This window comes from Myotis daubentonii, chromosome 12, assembly GCF_963259705.1.
Source record: "Myotis daubentonii chromosome 12, mMyoDau2.1, whole genome shotgun sequence".
NCBI lineage: Eukaryota > Metazoa > Chordata > Mammalia > Chiroptera > Vespertilionidae > Myotis > Myotis daubentonii.
Window position 1 is genome coordinate 10,479,480 of NC_081851.1, and position 23,604 is coordinate 10,503,083.

The following is a 23,604-nucleotide window of genomic DNA, read 5'->3' on the forward strand; positions in this document are numbered from 1 at the left end:
TGGCTGAGAGCAGACATACGACCGGAATGGTAAAAAAGCTCTGGTGGCTGAGAGTAGACAGACGACCGCAAAGGGTTAATGGCCTTTTAGGCTTCCTCCACGTGAAAAGATGTTCACTTTTGTAATAAGAATTGCATGTCATGGGGTGGGGGTGTGGAGAAGAAGGGGGGATCAGGATTTTAGAGATGTTTAGGTGGGGCATGGCCAAAAACAGGTTGGGAACCACTGCAGTAGAGCAAAAAAACAAAACAGAGCTTGGTCACAGCAGAGGCAGCGGTAAGGGCAACTTCCCAGCACGCACCACCTAGGGAAACACTGCCCAGGCGCTGATCTCCAGGCTGTGGCCACTTCTCCCGTGGAGGAGGGGAAGGCGTGAGTGAGTGCCTGGCTACCCAGCTGTGCAGGAAGAGGCTAGAACCGCCCAACAGGACCTCCATGGCTGGGAGGGCGAAGGGCTGGGAAAGAGGCAGATGAGAATTTCAAAGGGAATGAAAGGAATCAGATGCAGTAGGAAGGCAGTCCACCCGCCAGTCTCTGGGCATATCCACCCAGGGATCTCCCACTGGGTCTGCAGGCACCCCCACTGCCTGAGCACTAAACCCACACATCCCCTCCCTCTGTGCCAGCTCCTTGTGTGTGCTTCCGTGTGCAGCACGAGAGAGAATTCTGGCAGACAGGGAGCCCACTCAGAAAATGGACAAGGGAGAAACCACATACTTGAGCTATACCACCACCTTCTGGAAAACAAGAGAGGTTTCCAGCGAGTTGTAAGAACCAGGGAAGCCATAAAAGCTTAAGGATTCAGTCACAAGAGGGAGCATGAAGAATGCAGGAGGTGCACCCATAGAGAGGGAGAAAACCCAGATAATGTAACACCATCAAACACAACACCCCATAGAAGCTAACTAGCAAAGACTTAGGAGGTGTCTGCTGCTTCAAATGTGAAAACAGCAGTGAAAAATTGCAAGGAACACGAAAAACCAAGAAATCATGTCATTGCAAAAAGAAAACAATTCTCCACTGAGTTCGAAGGCATGGAATTTGTGATCTAGCTGAAAAAGAATTCAAAATTGCTGTCTTGACAAAGCTCAATGAGCAACAAGAAAACTCAAAGTCAATTCAGCAAATTTTCAAAAAATATATACATGATCAAAATGAGACTTTTAACCAGAGATAGAAATCACAGAAATTCTGGAGCTCAAGAACTCACAGTGAAATGAAAAACGCAATAGCGGGCCTCTGAAGAGCAAATGGAAGATAGAGTGAGTGAGCTAGACGATAGGAACTGTGAAATAACAGTCAGGGGAGAACAAAGAAAGAAGAATGAAGAGTGAAAAAAGCATATGTGATCAATGGGATTCCAGAAGGAGAAGAGAGTTAGAAAGGAGCAGGCAATGTATTAAAAGAGATAATAGTTGAGCCCGGTCGGCATGGCTCAGTGGTTGAGCATCGATCTATGAACCAGGAGGTCATAGTTCAATTCCCGGTCAGGGCACATGTAGGGGTTGTGCGCCCAATCCCCAGTGGCGGGGTGTATAGGAGGCAACCGATCAATGATTCTCTCTCATCACAGATGTTTCTATCTCTCTCTCTTTCTCTTCCTCTCTGAAATCAATTTTTAAAAATTATATGTGTATGAAATAATAGCTGATAATTTCTTAAATCCAGGAAGATAACTAGATATCAAGCTCAGAAAGCTAATAGATCACCCTATTATCTCAATTAAAAAAAAAAAAAACTTCTTCAAAACACATTATAAGAAACTGTCAAAAAAAAATAATCTAGAAGTAGCTGGGTGGGGAGGGGACATCATAACCTACAAACAAAGAACTCTATTAGGTTATCACCAGATTTCTCAGCAGAAACCCTACAAGCCAGGAGAGAGAGGAGGCATATTTGAAGTGTTGAAGGATAAAAATTGCCAGCCAAGAAAACTCTACCTGGCAAAGTTATCTTTCCAACATGAAGATATAAAGACTTTCCCAAACAAAACCATCACTGGACCTGCCTTGCAAGAAATGCTAAACAGGTCCCTGGCCAGCATTGCTCAGTAGTTAGACCCCTGGCCTACGCACTAAAGGGTTAGGGTTTAATTCCAGTCCAGGGCACGTACCTGGGTTGCCGGTTGGATTCCCAGCCCAGGGTTCCTGTGGGAGGCAACCAATCGATGTATCTCTCTCATATCTTTCCCCCTCCCTCCCACTCTCTAAAAAGAGGAAAAAAAGAAAAAAAGAGAGAGAAAGAAAGAAATGCTGAAAGGAGTTCTTCAAGCTGAAGTGAAAAGACACTCATCAGCAACATGAGAATGTACATAAAGACACTAAACGCCAGTAGAGGTGAGCATACAATCAGACTTAGAAAACTCAATATGGAACAGGGTGATGTGCCAACCACTCAACACAGCATAAAGGTCAAAGGAAATAAGTATTAAAAATAACTACAGCTATTACTTGTTAACGAATACACAACATAAAAAGAGTGAGTGACGACATCAAAATATCAAAAGGGGAGTTAAAGGGTGGAACTTTTGTAGATGATCTAGCAGCCTAAAATGGGCAGTTAGCTATGATATGTCTTATGTAAGCTTCGTGGTACCACACAGCCTAAATCTAGAGCAGTTGCACAGGAAATAATGGAGATGCAGAGCACACCACTGGGGAAAATCACCAATTTACAAAGGGAGGCAGAAATTAGAGGAAACAGGAACAATAAAAATACCAAACAACTAGAAAATAGTAAGTTGGCATTAGTAACATCACAAATATTAGATATTAACATTACAAATATAACATTAGAAACATAATAATGTTAGAAAACATCACAAATCAAGAACTCTGTAAATAGACTGAACTCACCAATCAACAGGCACAGCGTGGCTGGATAGATTTAAAAATTTAGACCCTGCACTTCTGTTTTAAAGACACACAAAGACTCAAAGAGAAGGGATGAAGAGACATTCCATACAAGTAGAATCCAAAAGAAAGTGGGAGTAGCTGTGCTCATAGCAGACAAAATAGACTTCAAGCCAAAATCAGTAGACAAAAAAGGTCATTACCCTGGTATATAATGACAGAGGGGTCCATTCATCAAGAAGACAATCATAAATACACATGCACCCAACACTGGAGCTCCTAAACATAATAAGCAAACACAAACAAATCCGAAGGGAGAAGTAGATCAAACAATAATAATGCGGGACCTCAATATCCTACCTTCAGCAGTGGGTAGACCATCCCGGCAGAAAATCTAACAGGAAACAATGGACTGGCTTGAGCTATACATCAAATCAAATGAATTCAGCATTATAACATATTCCACCCAACAGGAGCAGCTACACATTCTTCTAAAGTGTACACGGAACTTTCTCCGGGAAGCCCATATGACAGGACATAAAATAAGTCTCAGTGAATTTAAGGAAACTGAAATCATACCAAGTATCTTTTCCATGACAATGGTATGAAATTAGAAATCAACAACCAGGGACCTGGTACCATAAAATTGGGAGACAATATAGGGAAGAAACTCCTTGATACTGGCCTGGGTAATGATTTTTTCATGGGACACCAAAAGCACAAGCGGCAAAAGCAAAAATCAACAAGTGGGCCCAGCCAGCATGGCTCAGTGGTTGAGCGTCAACCTATGAACCAGGAGGTCACAGTTGGATTCCTGGTCAGGGCATGCAGGAGGCAGCCGATCAATGATTCTCTCATCATTGATGTTTCTATCTTTCTCTCCCTCCCCTTTCCTGTCTGAAATCAATAAAAATATATTTTAAAAAAATCAACAAGTGGGACTAGATCCAATTAAAAGCTCTGCACAGGGCGCTGGCCAGTGTGACTCAGTTGGTTAGAGCATCGTCCCACACACCAAAAGGCTTAATGTTGGATCATGGCTCATAACCAGGTTGCGGGATTGATCCCCAGTTGGGGTGCATGTAGGGGGAATGAGGAGAGTAATGGGGGTGAGGCAGCCGATCAATGTTTTTCTCTCTCTCCCTTCCTCGCTCTAAAATCAATTTTAAAAAAATAAAATAAAAAGCTCTGCACAGTAAAAGAAACAATCAACAAAATGAAAGGCAACCTAGGAATGGAAGAAAGTACTTGCAAACCATGCATCAGATAAAGGGTTAATGACAAGATATATAAACAATTCATACAAATTAGTAACAACAACAAAAAACAATCCGCGCCCGCTGGCTGATGTGGCTCAGTTAGTTGGGTGTCATTCTGTGCACTGAGAGGTTGCGGGTTTGATGCCCAGTCAGGGCATATGCCCAGGTTGTAGGCTACATCCCCAGTAGGGGGCGTGCAGGAAGCAGCCAATGGATGTCTCACTCTCACATGGATGTTTCTCTCTTTCCCTCTGCCTTCTTCTCTCTCTCAAAATTATTAAAAATATTTTTAAAAAACAGTCCAATAACAGTGGCCAGAGAAACTAAGCAGAAGACATTTTCCCAAAGAAGACATTCAAATGGCCAACGGGTACATGAAAAGATGCACAGCATTAGTAATTATCAGGGAAATGCACATTGAAATACCTGTCACAATAGCTATCGTCAAGAAGACCAGAGATAACGAATGTTGGCGAGGATGTAGCGATAAAGGAACCCTTGGACACTGTTGGTGCAGCCACTAGGGGTCACAATATGGAGTTCCTCAAAAAATTAAAAATAGAACTACCATATAATCCAGCAATACCACTTCTGGGTGTGTGTCCAAACAACATTACAATAAGATCTCAAAGAGATATCTGCACTCCCATGTTTAATGCAGCATATTCACAATAGCCGAAACGTGAAAACTACCCAAGTGTCGACAGACGACTGGATAAAGATGTTGTCACATATATGGTGGTTACCAGGAGCTGAGGTGCGGGGGATGGGAGGTGGTGTTTAAGGGCAGGAACCTGGAACTAGTAGATAAATAATTCCTAGACCTAATGCACATCATAGCGACAATACTGTGTTATGAACTTCACAGTTGCCAAAGCAGAATTGCACAGAGGTAAGTGAAAGCTGACAAGGTAACATTCTGGGATGAAAAAATGGTTTATTTCTTCAAGCAGTGGAGAAATTTTCTCCATGATCTAGTTCATGTGATAAATTTGCTTAGATTAAATGTGAATCATAAAAGATAGACTTTTGGCCAAACCTGTATTATGATTAAATTATGATTACTAGGGGCTGAATTCGGAGGTTTAACATGGTAATAAAATTAAAAATTTCTCTAAGGTATACAATTTACACTTTATTGTGTGATCTCAAACTGACCTTAAGTTTAAACTAACATTTTGTTAGCATGTCACCTTTAAAGCATGGCTATATTTAAAAGATCAACATTTTAATACTTTTCTCAAAATTTCAAAGTACATACCTAGTTAGGGAAAGAGACTGAAAAATAGTACATTTATGGACAACAAAATTTAAAAAAAGATTCTACACATAAAACAAGCACCTGTAAGTGTGCAAAATAAAATTCAAGAAATCACTTCCATATCCCAAGAGTCTCCCGATCTCATTAAGGAAATAGGACTAGAAAAATAATCTAGTAACAACATAAAGCAACATGTGCTAAGGTCCAAAATTAAAATATTAGTAATTACTTTCTACCAAATTACGAGTATCCACACTGCCACTGGGGATCACGAGAATCTGAGTGTCTCTGAAAATGCTAACATAAAAATACTAATTTTCTTCTGCAGATGTACACAGACACTTTACCTTTTCATTCACACTGTAGCCACTGATAAAAGACATGTCGCTGTGGCACCTTCCCTGCGGTTCGTCGTGATTCCTAAGCCTCAGCTCAACAATAATTCTATTCTTTCGGCTACACGTGGGACTGGGCAGCAGATTTTTATTTTACCCATAAGCTTCAATAAAATGTTTTTCTGTGTTCTTTACAACAGCCATATAGGCTTTCAGAGGCACACTTTCCATGGCACACTGCCAAATCTAGGAAAAAATATTTAAATGCGGGAACATATCACACTTCATTTTATAAAGCCAGTATAAAGTACAACGTTGATATCCAAACCAGATAAGGATGTAAGAAAAAGAAAAACCATCGATCATTCTTACTCATATTCAAAAATATTAAATATGAGCACACCATGTTTGCAAATTAAAAGGAAAAAAACAGAAAACAAAGAACAAGATTATTACCATCTGTTATGGGTTAAAGTATGTTCCCCTAAATATGAAGTCCTAACTCCCAGTCTTGTGAATATGACCCTTTGTGGCAATAGGGTCCTTGCACATGATCAAATTAAGATGAGGTCATTAGGGTGGGCCCTAATCCAATATGACTGATGTCCTTATAAAAAGGGGAAAGTTAGGCACAGAGATAGACAAACAAAGAGGAAGGACAGTAACGCCACAGAATGCCTGAGGCCGCAGAAGCTAGGGGAGAGGCCGGGACGGATTCTCCCTCAGGAGGACCAACACTGCCCATCACCCTGACCTCAGACTCTACCCTCCGGAACTGTGAGACAATGAATTTACGTTGTTTAAGCCACCCAGTTCCTGGTATGTTGTTATGGCCGCCCTAGCAAACTAATACTCTATCTCTACCCAACACTGACCTGGGAGACTTTGCCAGGCTGAAAAAGAAGATAGTTGTAGAGAATCTATACTAATAAAAGGGTAATATGCTAATCAGACTCAGAGACCTTTCAGGAGACCTTCCAGACATTTTTCTGGACAAAGCCATGGTGGCGGGGCCGAGGTAGAGGCAGTTAGAGGCCAATCAATGATTCTCTCTCATCATTGATGTTTCCATCTCTCTCTCCCTCTCCCTTCCTCTCTGAAGTCAATAAAAATATATTTAAAAAAAAAGAAAATCACAAAATCTTGTAATACCTTAAAGAAGACGGAAATTATAACCCCAGCAAACTCTTCTGTAGAAACTGACAAGCTGGTTGTAAAATTTACATGAAAATCAAAATACAATCATGTGTCACATGATGTTTGATCAACAACAAATAGTATATACAAGGCTGGTCCAATAATATTACAATAGAACTGAAATTTCCAATTGCCTAGCGACATTGTACCTGTGGTGACATCACAGCACAATGCATTATTTTCATGTTTGTGGTGATGCTGGTACAAACAACCCTACTGTGCTGCCAGTCATATAAAAGTATAGCACATCCAAATATGTATAATATATAATTATTGACAGTAATAAACAGCCATGCTACTGGTTTATGTATCTACTATACTACACTTTTAATCATTATCTTAGAGTGTGTTCTTTCTACTTATTAAAAAAAAAAGTGTGCTGTAAAGCAGAATGCCATGTTACACTGGCAGCAGCCTCACACATTTCATATTTACCTCATCTCTTGATTGCATCATTTTATCTTGTGCTTGATTTAATCTTGTGTTGCTTTGTGTGGTAACTGCTGTACATGCTTATAGCCTAGGAGTAACATGCTATAGCATCTAGCCTAGGTGTGTAGTAGGCTACATACTAGGATATCATCTAGGTTTGTGTAAGCACACCGTATGATGTTCGCACAGCGAGGATGTATCCGAGTCATTAAGTAGCACATGACTCCCTAGAATAATCAAAACAATCTTGAAAATGAAGAACAAAGTTGAAGACCTACATTAACTGATTTTAGAAATTGCTATAAAATTGCAGTACTTAAGACATCCGGAAAGACAGATCAATAGAACAGAAGAAAAAGTTCAAAATTAGACCCACATATACATTCAATTGATTCTTGCCAAAGGCATCAATGCCATTCAATGGAGAAAGGAAAGTCATTTCAATAAATGGTGCTGGAACAATGGATAACCTTATGAGGAAAAAATTAACATTAATTATCCCTACCTCATGCCATATACAATAATTAATTTGAGATACATCGAATTATTTTAAAAGTAAATCTAAACCATTGAAGAATGTCTTTGGGACCCTGGGGTACATAAAGATTTCTTAGAATACAAAAAGCACTAACCATAAAAGAAAAAGTTAATAAACTGGATTTTACAAAACCTAAAATAAAACTTGCATCCATTGAAAGACACCATTATGGAAATGAATAGGCAACCCCCAGACTGGGAGAAAAAATCGCAATAATATATGTGGCAAAGGGCTCACACATGTCCAGAATATACAAAAACTCCTACAAACAAAAAGCCACAATGATGTACCATTTCAAAACTATTAGAATCACTACAATTAAAAAGTTTACAACACTAAAAAAAAAAAAAAACACAAACCCACAACACTAGATGTTAATGAGGATGCAGAACAACTCGAAATCTCATACTTTGTTGGAAGGAGTACAAAATGGTACCATCACTTTGGAAAGCTGTTGTTTTTTTATAAAGTTAAACATGCATTTATCCTCTTGCTTTTTGATAAAGTTAAACATGCATTTACCCCACAATTTCACATTTAATGTTTCCATTTGTCTCGAGTACATACCAATATCCACAAAGACTCATACAAGAATATACAGAGCAGCCTTATTCAAAAGTGCCACTCGCACACAAAAAAGGAATCAGCTGTTTTACTGGTTTGTACGTTTCCTTGGTCTCAGCAATGGAGGCTGACCTGGTGTTTGGACTAAGATAGCTCAGAGAAGTCAGGTGGTGGGACTCAGCTGGGTGGGGCATGGACTCAGCCTGGCTCAGGGCAGCTTGCTAATTAATAAGCAGGAACGGTGTGCAGTTACTAAGGGACCTGCTGCCCAGAGTCCAGCCTCTGAGTTCACATCCCCGCGGCACTGAGCATAAACTCTGATCCTCCATTCTCCTCCCAGGTCCCGGACCACCCCACCCTCGTCTTTCCTCTCCCGGCCATGCTGTCGTAGGTATAGAGCAAGTCAGGCAGGTATGACTGGATACATTTTTTTCCTTCGGCCTATCCTACGTTTCTGACTGAATGAATAGCCAAATCACAAACTCAAAATTCTTCATCTGGGTGGGTTTGGACAAACCTTGCTAGCAAAAGTTCTTCCATTGCAAGCTACCTGCAGATGTTCTCTTCATGCTAAATTAACAAAATGAAATGTTAACTGAAGTCCTCTACACAAAATAGCTAACCACCTCCAGTTAGTTCCTATGGGTGACTCCACTGGCGATCTGACAATCACCTTCACAGTCTGTAGAAATAAAACACTTAATAAAATCACATCAGTGTCTCAAAACTTTAGTGAGCTCCTGAAAGATGAATTTGAATGGTCTGTGGGCCAATCAGCTCTCCTCTTAAGCTACAAATTGACTATAATTACAATCAGCATCCTCTCCAGACCAAAGGAAATATGAAGTATTTTCCTGACCCTCTAAAGTAGTGGTTCTCAACCTTCTGGCCCTTTAAATTCAGTTCCTCATGTTGTGACCCAACCATAAAATTATTTCCGTTGCTACTTCATAACTGTCATGTTGCTACTGTTATGAATCGTCATGTAAATATCTGATATGCAGGATGGTCTTAGGCGACCCCTGTGAAAGGGTCGTTTGACCGCCAAAGGGGTCGCGACCCACAGGTTGAGAACCGCTGCTCTAAAGTCAGATGAGATTTGATAGGACTCAAAGGCTCAGTGGTCACAAACCTAATTTTTTGTGTGATAAGAAAGCTGAACATTTTTGTTCTTTAACTTGCAGTTGCCTCAGAAAAAGCTCTCCTAACTCCTCAAGGTAACATCACAGGGTGACTGGGCGACTGGGCACAGGGAATGAAGAGAAACATGATGGGAACGAAAGGCACTTCTGTCCCACCTCACGGGGGCGCAGGAGGGAGAGCTGCTTACGGGGGTCTGGGCACCAGTGACCTACCTTCCTGAGGGACCAGGAAGTTTCATGACCGCTGCTCCTGTCACTTCAGAGGGACACGGAATGCAACCCGGCATTAAAGGGTGACTGAGTCATGCCACCACTGTGGTGTTCTTGAAGAAACTGTATCCCCACTGCCTAACCATGAGATCACGCCAAACTACCCCACGCTGAGGGACACCCTACGAAGTCCCGGCGGCCCTCAGGGTGCTAGGGTCATGAAAAACGGGGCGGCAGAAGAACCATCACAGATTAGAGATCAAAAGCAGGACCGAGGAGCAGAAAAGACATTAGTAGAATAACCGGTGACATCAAATAAAGTGTGGTCACTAGTACTGACAGTAACGCATTAGTTCTGATCACTACACTATGGCCGTGCCAGATATTAACAGCGGGGACGGGAGCGTAGGTGAGTGCGGTAATGTCATTCAACCCCTTAGTAAGCCAGTTATTTTGAAACAGAAAGTGAACATAAAAAGGGAAATGTGCCCTAACTGGTTTGGCTCAGTGGATAGAGCGTCGGCCTGCAGACTGAAAGGTCCCAGGTTTGATTCCGGCCAAGGGCATGTACGTTGGTTGCGGGCACATCCCTGGTGGGAGATGTAAGGAGGCAGCTAATCAATGTTTCTCTCTCATCAATGTTTCTAACTCTCTATCCCTCTCCCTTCCTCTCTGTGAAAAATCAATAAAATATATTTTTTTTAAAAAAGGGAAATGTAATCACAGTTTTTTATTTATCATCTTACCTTGGATTATTCAAAAAAGAGGAGAGAGACCTGAGAATCTCCTTTTCTAGCAGGAAAAGAGATGCTCAGAATGAGCTGTCAGTAACCAGAAAGGAGAAAGCGGACACCATGGCCAGCAGCCCAGCGGACTCCCGAGGCAACTCAGGCCGCGGGAACGATTCCATGATCTTTTATTTTTTTTAAATGTTTTTTACTGATTTCAGAGAGAGGAAAGGAGAGGGAGAGAGAGATAGAAACATCAATGATGAAAAAGAATGACTCATCAGTTGCCTCCTGCACGCCCCCAACTGGAGATCGAGCCTGCAACCAGAGCTTGTGCCCTGACCAGGAATCGAACTGTGACCTCCTAATTCATAGGTTGATGCTCAACCACTGAGCAACACAGGCCAGGCTCTATGATCGTTTTTTATTCAGTAACTTTTGGGGGTGAATTTTCTAAATTTAGTGTCCTAACTTAAAATTACAGGTATGAATAATATCTACCTATTAAGATTTTCTCCCGAGAGTGTATTTCAAAGGGGAGACTTTGGGCCCTTTGCTCATCTGAAATATTTCTCATAGATGAATTCAGACTGGATTGGGGTAAATGTCAGGTGACTCCTGCGGGTCAGAAATCTGATATCCTTTGAGCTTCTGGAGAAGCAGGCAGGTGGGAGGCCCTGATGGCCAGCAGGAGGGCTTCAGGTCTGCAGAGCTGGGAGGAGCAGGGATGAGGCCTCTAACCGCCCCCTCTGCATAAGGTTCAAGGCCCGGGAGCTAACCTGGGCCACGCAGTGAGGGGGTGGTCAAGTGGGCTTGGTGCAAAGCAGACATTCTCAATATTAACCTGGGGTCCTGAGCTCCAGGGGCTTGGCCAACTCTTTTGATCTTCAGCAAGTCACTTAGAGCCTCAGGGCCTGTCACCCCTTGTAAATAGGAATGGGACTGGTTGACATGCTTCCCCTGCACTATTATCTAGCTCCTCTGAAGCACAGGTGGTGGCACTATTGTAGGGGAGCTAAGACATTTGGAAGGCTCCCTGTTAAATGCTTTCTTCATGCTCACAACGAGCCTAGAAGGCGAGTACTATGATTATACCATCTGCAGGGAATGGAGGTTCGAAAGGTTGAATGACCATGGAGAGTGGAGATTCCAACCCGGGCAGCTTGCCTCAAAAGCACACACCCTACCCACTGAGCCACCTGGCTGCCCAGGGGTACAGTTGCTCCTGTTGCTCCATATCTAGACAAAGGACGGGCAACCGACTGCGGCCCCGGCCGACACCTTGATGGCTGCCTCTTGAGAGCCCCTAGTCCAGGGGTGGGCAAACTTTCTGACTCGAGGGCCACAATGGGTTCTTAAACTGGACCGGAGGGCCGGAAAAAAAGCATGGATGGAGTGTTTGTGTGAACTAATATAAATTCAAAGTAAACATCATTACATAAAAGGGTACGGTCTTTTTTTTTTTTAGTTTTATTCATTTCAAACAGGCCGGATCCGGCCCGCGGGCCGTAGTTTGCCCACGGCTGCCCTAGTCACTGGGTCAGGCGGACGCTGAGTACTTGATGGAAGTGACGTCCTGTCACACTCATATTACTCTAGGACAGTGGTTCTCAACCTTCCTAATGCCGCGACCCTTTAATATAGTTCCTCATGTTGTGGTGACCCCCAACCATAAAATTATTTTCATTGCTACTTCATAACTGTAATTTTGCTACTGTTATGAATTGTAATGTAAATATCTGATATGCAGGATGTATTTTCATTGTTACAAATTGAACATAATTAAAGCATAGTGATGAATCACAAAAACAATATGTAATTATATATGTGTTTTCCGATGGTCTTAGGCGACCCCTGTGAAAGGGTCGTTCAACCCCCAAAGGGGTTGCGACCCACAGGTTGAGAACCGCTGCTCTAAGAGGTGGACATTATTACGGACAGAAATTTTCGGCGGCTTGCTCCAGATTACACGGCTACCAGGTGATAAAACAGGGACTTCAAACCGTTTGTTTCTGTCTCCAAGGCCATATTCTTTCCGCTCTGTTGACCGAAGGGGGCAAGTATGATTTCAGAGGCTCTCCTAGAATTCAGTCCTGCGGAAGAAAGCAACAACTCTACCCGCAAGGCCACCGTGGTATGAGGCCTATGATGACTGTCCTGCCGCAGGGCCTCCCGGGGGCCCTTGCTCAGCATGGCCGGCCTTCCCACCCTGAGCTAGAGCAGGCGCCCTATCATCCCCCCTCATGCTGCCCCCTTAGGTTTCTCTGCACCAGAGTGGGTTACCCCTACTCTCTGACACCTTCTGTCACAAATCAGTGGGACTGGGTGCCAGAACTGCCTTGCTCAATTTCGGGTACAGAATGACCCCTTTACATGTTTCACCACCAAACTACTCTTATCAAAACAGGATATATTTTTATGTGGCACAAGTTGTCCTCACAGAACCACACCCCATGCTGGGCCCAGGTTCTCCCCAAAGTCCTCACAGACATCTGCTCAGTCTTGAGATTTGCCAGGAATCCACAACAAATTTATTGACTTGTGCCAAACACAACTTGTCCCTCTTCTGAAAACGAGGACCTACCGGACAACCAGTTCACGTTCTTTGGCACTCATGTAACAGAGATCACAAAAGGCTAATTATAGCACAATAAACTTGTTCCAATGACCCGAAAGAATACATATATATAAAATACAGCTCAAGCCTAACATCTAACAGTCCGGTCCCCTTGACATTATTCTGGCATGTACCAATATGTGACTCATCACAGACAGTATCCTTTTCCTGGGCAACACTAAGCAAAACTATTTAACTACACATGTAAATATACATACACAGTGAATATGTACACGCATATATACCATTTATATACACCTTATATACGCATATAAACGCCTTATATATGCATGTAATGTGTGTTGCCTATGTATATATTATATACGCCCTATCATATTAATGTCAACAGTCATATCTGAAGGAACTTGGGGAAGGGGGAAGAGGAAGGGAAGAGGAGTAGACTGGAAGTATGGGTCTCCAGGGCATTTTCTTCATAACATTTTCCTCCATACTGGACCTCAAAAAGCTACAAAGAATTATCCAGTGCCTTCTGGATATTGGGAAATTTTTCTTTTATATATTATTTTTCTTGAATCTTTAATTTACTCAATGGCAGCTACCTGACTATCAAGAAAAGATCTTGGTCTCAAATCACCTGCAAGACTTCACCACACGCCCAGCGACTGCCCCCATTCTGCACAGCGCACTCAGGCTCAGGGGGAGCCTCCAATTAGCTTGCTACTTCTACATTCAGATTTAGTAGCTAGCCTTTTTTAATAAAGAAAAACGGGCCAGGTTTACCACGGAAGAGATGAGTTGTAAAGTATGGGCCACATTACTCAGCAGTCGGTATCCAAACACCTGGTCACCACAAATGATTAATGTATTTCTACTCAGCACTGGATTTAGCCCAAGATGAAGATGCGTAACCCATTAAGTAAAATTTCCTGGAGCTTTGTTAAAGGATCACAAATGTTTAACATCGGCATGAAGGAACAAGCCGTAATAACAACTTTGTTTTCCTGAAAAGAATGCTAGCTGCAAATCAGGCCTAGAATACTGAGCACGTTTTAAACAGCAAGCTCTGGGCTTTTAAACCTTGTCAGCTGGAGCTGTTTAATGGGAGAATAGGCCCTTACAGATCCCTGTGCCTGAGGGTCAGGCAGAGGCGCAAGCATCCTGGGAGCCTGCAGTGCTGCACTAACTCCCCCCAATGCAAGGGCCGGAGGACTGCGGCTGGAGGTGGGCAGCGGAGGAGGAAAGGCGAGGGTATCACCTACTTCTTTGTACAATGTATACACTGTGACGTGTACAACAAACTGGGATCAGAACCTACCAGGAGTCTAACTCCAGAGGAAGCATTCACTGTGTTAACGCTTACAGTTGACTCCTGAACAACACGGGTTAGAACTGCATGCGTTCACTAATAATGAATTTTCAAAAACAAATATACAATTAAAAACAACATTTTATTTCTTTTTTGTTAATCCTCACCAGAGGATATTTTTCCATTGAGTTTTAGAGAGAGTGGAAGGGAGGGGGAGACAGAGAGAAACATCGATGTGAGAGACACACATCAATTGGTTGCCCCTCCCACACGTGCCCTGGATCTAGCCTGCCCCAGATTGAGCCTGCTACGTGCCCTTGACCGAAATCGAACTTGGGACCCTTCAGTCGATGGGCTGACCGCTCTATCCCAGTGGTTCTCAACCTTGGCTGCACATGAGAATCACCTGGGAATCTTTTTAAAATCCTGGCTTCTGGGCCTCATCCTCCGGAAATTCTGTTTGTTACTAATGTTGTGGCCACACCCCATAACAAAGAAACAGGATTTCCAGAGGATGCGGCCCAGAAATCAGGATTTTAAAAAGATTCCCAGGTGATTCTAATGTGCAGCCAAGGTTGAGAACCACTGCTCTATCCACTGAGCCAAACCAGCTAGGACTGAAAACAATATTTTTAACCTACAGTTGAGAATCCACAGATGTGGAGGACCAACTGTATGCATCACTCTATGTCATCTACACTAATAAAAGAGAAAAATGGTAATTGGGGTACGACGATACCCTTTTCATTGGCTAATCAGGGCTATATGCAAATTAACTGCCAACAAGATGGTGGTTAATTTGCATATGTAGGCACAATGCAGGGAGGCGAAAGGGAAAGCAGGAAGAGGCCCCTGCCACTGACAGTGATCGGAAACCCAGGGGGGAGCTAAGAGCTGGGGGGCAGGGCAAAGGCGGCCCTGAGGCTGCCTTTGCCCTGCCCCCCAGCCATGATCAGAGAATCAGGCGCCTTTTCCGCCCTGGCCAGTGATAGCAGGAAGTAGGGGTGGAGCCAGCGATGGGAGCTGGGCACGGTCAAAGCTGGCAGTCCCAGGAGCTAGGGGCCCCTTGCCTGGGCCTAAAGTGAAGCCCACGATCGTGGGGCCGCTGCAGCTGTGGGTCCCCGCTGCCCGGGCCGGACGCCTAGGCCAGAGGCGTCAGGCCTGGGCAAGGGGCCGATCCTGCGATTGGAGGGTGATGGGGGTCAACGCCTGAGGGCTCCCAGTATGTGAGAGGGGGCAGGCTGGGCTGAGGGACACTCCCCCCCCCCGCCCCACACCCAGTGCACGAATTTCGTGCACCGGGCTCCTAGTCTATATATATAAAACCCTAATATGCAAATAGACCGAATATTGGAACAACCAAACAACCAGTGGCTATGACATGTGCTGACCACCAGAGGGTGTGTGTGGAATATGGCGGATGTCAGCAACAGGCGGCAGAGCACAGAACATGGTGAGTGTCGGCTGCAGCAGGATGGTGGAGCAAGTGAGTGGGGGCACCAGACCAAGGTGGGGCGCGGGGCGCTGTCATCAGGGAGAGCCTCCGGTAGTTGCTGAAATTTCTTTGCTCCCGTGTGCCGCAGTCCCACCCAGCACTCACACCCACAGCTGGCACCAGAGCCGCCGCAGAGGGAGCAGGTTGCCAGTAGAGAGGGGACGGGGTCACAGCAGGAGGGGCCCGGCTGGGGTACAGAGGATGGGCCAAGACCCGCGCCTGTGCCCACCGCAGCCTCGCGGACCACAGTTCCTTTTAAGGTGCACGAATTCGTGCACTGGGCCCATAGTTTTATGTAAGGGTCTGAGAATCTGAGGATTGGGTGTCTGCGAGGACAACTGTACTAGTAGTTAAGTTTGAGGGGAGTCCAAACACAGACTTTTGCCTGTGCAGGGTTGACTGGCAGAATCAGGGTTGGAGCCCAGGTGGAGCAGACACACCGGGGCCTGGGAAGGGCTGGTTGTAGACAGGCTCCCAAGGAGTCCCGTCAGGGCTGTTTCTAGGGCCACACACCAAAGAAAGGCTGCTCTTGTGACTGCTGAGGCTGCTTGGCTGGCAGAATTGGAAGGAAAAAGGAAGCAGCTGGCCAGATGTTCCTTCCTATGTGACCTAGTGCTGGAAGCTTCTAGCTGACAAGAGAGAAGCAAGTCTGGGAGGGGGGCGCACTGGCACCCACAGGCCCCTATGCCCTGAGTGCTGGCTCCCGGCGGCCAGCTCACTGCAGGAGCCTCCTCCACTCCCCTCGGTGCCTGACCTGTCACTGCAATCACGGAGGCATTTCCTCGGGGATAAACCCCAGCACCCAATACAGTCATGTGCGCTAAGCACCGTGTGAACCCCCATTTCCAGCAGCCAGGCCGGGCCCCCAGAGCGGCCTGGGGACTTGGAGAGGGTCACCCAACAGCCCCTGGGCGGAAACAATGACAGCGGCAGGCTACAACTGACGACAGAGGACAGCTTGTCTCCAGAGTCATCCCCACTTGACACACAGGGAGGCGGCTGACACCCCAGCTTCCCCTGCAGCCCCCAGGGCCTGGGGCGGGCAAACCGCGCGGGCGGCAGCTCCCAGCCCCTGGGCGGGAACGCGGTGGGGTCTCTGCCCTCCTCCCAGCACACGCTGCCCAGCCTCCGGCTCAGGGCAACAAGTCAGGTCGGGTGTGACCCGGAACTGAGCTCTGAAATCCCAAGAGCGTCAATTACAGCAACAAAACCGGTCCATGCAGGGGTGGGGCGCAAGGGGCTCCGGGGCACCGTCCTCCCAGGGCCCCCCTCCAGAAAACCAACAGCTCACCCCAAACCAAGGACGAGGTCTCGGACCTTCTCGGACCTTCCCCGGACACACACCCACTCCCTCCTCGCGCGCCACAACCTCCACACCGCGGACCCCGCGCTCGGGCCCGCCTGCCCCCCCCCCATGTGCACTCGGGCGCACCCCACGCCGGCACCCCCACCTGCACCCCGTCCCAGATCTGACAGGCACATGCCCCACGCACGGCTGTCCGCTCGCGGCCCGCCCAGGCACCCCTCGCGCCGCACCGGTCCCGCTCCCAGCCCCGGCCGCGCCCCACGGCCCCGCACTCACCGGCGCGGCGCCCGCCGGCCCCCGCGTCCCCCGGCCCTGCGGCCTGGGCCCGCCGCCCGCCGCCCGCTCCGGCCGCGGCTCCGGGGCTGCTCCGGCCGCGCCGCCGCCGCTTCCCGTCACGTGGGGCGGCCGCTCTGCGCGGGAGGCGGGCGCCCGAGTGTCCCTGCGCCGCCCGCCCGCCCGCAGCCCGGCACACGCGGCCCCTGGAGATCCCGCTCCGGGCGCAGCGGCCGAGGGGCGCCCCCTGGGCCTCAGGGTCCTCCGCCGCCTGGTGGGGCGGCCGTGAGGGGCGGGGCGGGGCGGTAGGTCCCGGAGGCACGGACCGCCCGGCAGCGGGCGCGGGTGCGGAGTGCGGCGAGGCTGTCCCGGCGCACCTGCTCCCGGCCCCGCCCGCACCGCTCGGGGAACGCCGGCCGCGCGGCTCCGCTCCCGCTCATTTCTCACCCCAAACAGCGGGACGCGGGAGGCATGGGAAACGCGGGCCGAAGGAATGAATGAACCGACCGACCAGCCAATCCCGGGGGAAGCTAACCACCCGGCCAGCTGACTGTTGCGGCGCAGCCAATCACAGGCCTGGGCCGGGACTCCACATTTGCATGAGCAGAGCTGCCCTTACCCAGTGGCAGAGGGGACGCCACGGACCCAGGACGCCGGCCTAAGGGCCTTGCAGAGGTTCTCAGGGAAGCCTCCCAGGTCCCTATGAAGTAAGGCTATCTATCTCTCCATTTTACAGATCCGTTGACTGAGGCACAAATAAGCGAATCGCTTATCCCAAATTCCATGGTAGCAAGGGCAGAACAAGATACAAACCCAGAATTCAAAACCAGTGGATTTCTTATATGCATAAAATTAAGTTCTGTTGATTGAATAGTGTATGGAACAACACTTTAAACAATACAGGAGTGAAAGTGTATATTAACAAAGAAGAGAAAATAATTCAGAAATAATGAGTTCCTTTATGAAAGGATTCACCATAGGATGCTTACAATGTCAAACTCCACATGTGCACGCTACTCCATCTAGAAACATGTGTGCTTCCTGGAACTCTGAGAAGTTTACTTCACGTATGACAGGAACCTCTATGTAAATAACTATTCCATAACCATGGAAATATCTGCATCAGGACTAATTCTAAATTAGCTTGATTACATTTAAGAAGAAATATATCAGCCATGTTTCTCCAAGGAATTGTTAATTAACTTCATTTATTAATATTTATTCAATATCCCTTGGGTCCATCTGAAACATGTTACGAGTATTTATAGCATGGGAAGTAAAGTTGTGTTCTAATAGATTAATGAAGATTAAGAGTTAAATAGATACAACTGAATGCTTTTAATAGTTGCCATCTACTCTCCTACTTTCAAAACATAACATCCTCACACTCACAAGTACACTTAAGGTTCCTCACTGGCTGTAATCTCTTAAGGACAGGTGTGTCTATCAAGTTTTTGCTGTGTCTATCTGCATGTAGGAAGCGCTCAACCAACATTTAAAATTCTTGCCCTAGCCGGTTAGGCTCGGTGGATAAAGCGTCGGCCTGCGAACTGAAAGGTCCCAGGTTCGATTCTGGTCAAGGGCACATGCCTGGGTTGTGGGCCCGATCTCCAGTGGGGGACTTGCAGGAGGCAGCCAATCCATGATTCTCTCTCATCGTGGCTGTTTCTATCTCTCTCCCTCCCTCCCTTTCCCTTCCTCTCTGAAATCAATAAAAATATATTTTTAAAAAACACACACACACACAAATGCATAAAAAATAAATAAAGAAAGAAAACTGTGGTACATCTACACGATGGAATACTATGCTGCTCTAAAAAGGAAGGAACTCTTACCATTTGCAACGGCATGGATGGAACTGGAGAGCATTATGCTAAGTGAAATAAGCCAGTCAATGAAGGAAAAATACCACATGATTTCACTCATTCATGGATAATAGAGACCATTATAAACTTTTGAACAATAATAGATACAGAGGCAGAGCTGCCTCAAACAGATTGTCAAACTGCAGCGGGAAGGCCGGGGAGGGTGGTGGTGCAGGAGGTAGGGGGGTAAGAGATCAACCAAAGGACTTGTATGCATGCATAAGACATAAGACACTGGGGGATAGGGGAGGCTAGGGGACTGTCTAGGGCGGGGGGGGGGGGGGAATGGACACATATGTAATACCCTTTGTAATACTTTAAGCAATAAAAAAAATAATAATAAAAAAAAAATAAAACACACACACACACACAAATGCATAATAAATAAATAAATAAAATAAAATTCCTGATACTCAATATTAAATTAGGCTGTCATTAAAAGAGACTTTTCATGCTAAGATTCTGTTACTCTAATTTATAAGCTCTTGTTACAAGTACACATCTAGTTTGGATATCAGTTTAGAATGTGAGGTTAAGCAAAGAAAGGTTATATTTATGATTTTTTAAAATTTTTTAAATTAATTTTTAGAGAGAAAGGAAGAGGGAGGGAGAGAGAGAGAGAGATAAACATCGATGTGAAAGTGAAACATGGATCAGCTGCCTCCTGCACACGCCCCACTGGGGATTGAGCTGGAAAACCTGGGCATATGCTCTGCCTGGGAATTGAACCAGCAACCACTTGGTACACAGGACAACACCTAACCAGCTGAGCCACAGCAGCCAGGGCTATAATTTTTTTTTTTTTTTTAAGCAAGCATGTTTTAAGAGCTTCTACGTGTATTAGCTGATTTAAAGATATATACACATATTTATATACTTGTAAACTAGATTCAGTAAAATAAACTTTTTGAACTCTTATTCCACTCAACTATTTCTTGAGCAGCCCCTATGTGCCAGGTACTATGGCAGAGGCTGCTGGGGATACTGAAATAGGACGTAGCCCCTGACCTCAAGCAGCTTAATTTAGTTCAGTGGCTTATAAAGTATGATCGGCGATCAGCAATACCAACATCTCCTTGGAAGTTGTTGTAAGTGCAAATTCCCGTGCCCCTAATCAAACCTCCTGAGTCAGAAACTTGGGGGTGACTAGCCCTCCAGGGGACTCTAACGCTCAGTCAGTTTTGAGAAGCATGGCTTTCGTGAGACTTGTGGGATACTCTCCTGGTCATATCCTAACGTAAAATATAATGTGCTCGAGGTTTGGTGACGGGAGGTCAGTTGGGAAGGGCCTGAGGAGCTGGGGAGGTTTACTGATGTTTGTTCGTCACGCACTGTTCTTACACTGTGCGTGGCACTGAGCTGGGTGCGGAGACCGGATGTAAGAGACAATGGTGGGGCTCACTGAACAGGCGTCTGATGGGTTTGACAAGAAAGCCAGTAGGGAGTTTAAGTATGTCAATGCATCTCTATGGTCATTGGATTGTACAGTAAAAGGGATGAGAAGTGACAATAGTAAAAAATATGGTCTTTAATAATCACTATGGTGCTAAAGGTAGTTATTGAAAACTCAAAGCAGAACTGTTGTTTTGTTTTTATTTTTTTAAAATATATTTTATTTATTTTTTTTACAGAGAGGAAGGGAGAGGGATAGAGAGTTAGAAACATCAACGAGAGAGAAACATCGATCAGCTGCCTCCTGCACACTCCCCACTGGGGATGTGCCCGCAACCAAGGTACATGCCCTTGACCGGAATCGAACCTGGGACCCTTGAGTCCGCAGGCTGACGCTCTATCCACTGAGCCAAACCGGTTAGGGTGAACTGTTGTTTTAAATAGCTAAAAATACAGGTCCCAAATGCAAAGTGTTTTTAAAATTTTTACATTCACTTTGAAGCTCTTAATTTGATTTATGCTCAGCTATATTTTTGACAACTAATGATAAAATATTTGTAACATAAATATCTTAAATATTACACTATGGACAAGAGGAATCAACACCTGAAGTTCTCAGTATATATTTCACTTACGGTTCATTCAATACATATTGATTGAGTACCTACTAAGGACAAGCACTCACTGTGCATGCTGGTGACCAGGATGGAGGTTCAAAGCAAAGGTGTGGCCTGTCCTGGAGGAGCTCGGGTCCTAGTGAGGTGGTGGTGCCAGGCCAGGCAGTGTCGGCTGTTGCCCTCAGCGTTGGTCTGCCAACTACAGGCACCAAAAAATGTTAATGAATGCAACGCCATGATCCAGGTGATGCGGAAACTCTCACAATTCTGAACTTAAAAATGTACGGTTATGGAAGATACCATTTGTAGCAGGAATCAACTTCCGTCTACAGATTCAAATGTGTAACAAGTAGAGTTATCTTTCTGTAACTGAGCTTTATTTCCATCTGAAGCCCCCGTTTGGCCGCGGGAACAATAGTCTTATCAATAGAGGCCTGCCCCCTTCCTCAGGGCTGGGTCCAGATTAGGGAATCTCTGAAGCGCCAAGATGAGAAGAGGGAGACACCAGATCTTTGCATTACTGATCCACCCACAAGGACCCTGGGATGTTCTTGGTCTCTGGTGCCGGTTTTCAGTCTGGCCCTCCGGTCCTGGCGACACCTGGCTCCGGGGGTCGGGTTGAGGCGGGCTGTGGCTTCCTTGTCCTGCGAGGTGGCAGAAATCTCTGGGAGGTGGCCCTGCCGCCTCGGCATATTTGAAACATCACCTCAGAACTCGTTAGAAAGGAAAATTGTCCTCTTTCCCAGATTCCTGCCTCAGGAACACTGATTGGAACCCAGACAGCAGGTTGCAAATACTCCAAGGCTCCACTCTCCAGGCTCTGCAGATGGAGAGGGCGCAGGCATTCCCAGGCTCTCCCTCCCCGGAGGGTCCGGCATCAGAATCTCACTCTACTTCCTCCTCTCTGAACCTGGGCTTTTTTTCTCTGCCTCAGAAGACACTCCCTCTACCCTGAGATTTTAGCTTCAGAGACACCTAGAATTATCTTAATGGATTTTTCATTTTAAAGTGAGATGTACTCGCGTCAGGTGACTGGTCCAGAGCACCCCAGGGAGCAAGGACCTCCCGCCATTTTCAGGGTCTGAAGCTCAAGTTTTCCGCAGCTCCACCTCCGTGCTGCCACGTCTCTCCTTTGATGACAGTCACAGGCTACCACAGATCTCCAGGCAGGGCAAGTGCTCATGCGTTGGCGCCAATCTCTTAACATGACGAGGTGTGTTACCATTCCCGTTTCACAGGGGAGGAGGCTCAAGTGGGGAGACATGACGTGTCTCAAAACCAGCTGCCCTTTATTAAGCACCTACTCTGTGTCAAGTGTGTTCGTTTTTGTTTTTAAATTATTGATTTGAAAGAGAGGAAGAGTGAGGAATATCAATGTGTTGTTCCACTTATTTATGCACCCATTGGTTGATTCTGTATGTGCCCTGACGGGCGACCAAACCTCAACCCGGGCGTTTTCGGACGCTGCTCTAATCAACTGAGCTACCTGGCCAGGGCCCAAGTGTGTTATGTAAGCTCTACTGCTTAGATATTCTCCACGGACGGTGTTAGCAGAGCATTTTTCTGGTAAGACTGAGGCTCAGGACTTGACTGACTCACCCAGGGTCTTGGTGCAGCAGAACAAAATCTGAACTGAGGTCTGGTTTCCAAGGCTCCCTCCAAGGCAGCTGCTTGTGCCACTAAAACAATGCATGTGCCTTTTAGAGGAGGAAATGGGGCCAATGCCAGTCACACTCACTTCACTATTATCATGAAAATCAAGTCAGATTCTGGACATGGAATGCCATGATGCTAACTAATACCATGAAGTTAATACACATAGCTCCAACTTAGGAACCCAAACACCTGCTTCAGCTCAGTTCTAAAACCCTGTTCAATTTGGCAAGTCGTTTAATCTCCTCAGATCCACTTCCTCAGCACTAAAATGAAAGAACTGACCTGAGTAACTTTTAATTCTGCCCTGCTCTGAAATTCAATTTCTAGATAAAGCATCATATACATAAATGATTATGAAAAATTGGAAAACACCTCTCAACTTTATCTTGACTTTTGATTTAGCATCTCACTTATTTTCCAATTCCCTTGCAAGGTTTATCTTTTGGCATCCTCAGATCTTTTTAGAGACTGTAATAACTTCCAATAAAACAATACATCATAGAGGATGCAAACCACAAGCTTTGAGAACTGTCTGCAAGTTTAAGTTTTAAATGTGCAAAATATTTTGGGATGTATATCCCCTCCACAAAAGATGAAA

General features: G+C 45.7%; 1 protein-coding gene across 1 annotated transcript in view; it reads right to left on the reverse strand.

The window, feature by feature from the left end:
- The window catches only part of TGFBRAP1 (transforming growth factor beta receptor associated protein 1), a 61,905-nt gene extending 43,995 nt beyond the window's left edge, over nt 1-17,910 (reverse strand). The window contains exon 1 of the mRNA XM_059658937.1: nt 17,480-17,910. The gene's annotated coding sequence lies outside the window, so the exon portion shown is untranslated. The remainder of the gene's footprint in view (nt 1-17,479) is intronic.
- Nucleotides 17,911-23,604: the final 5,694 nt, after the last annotated feature.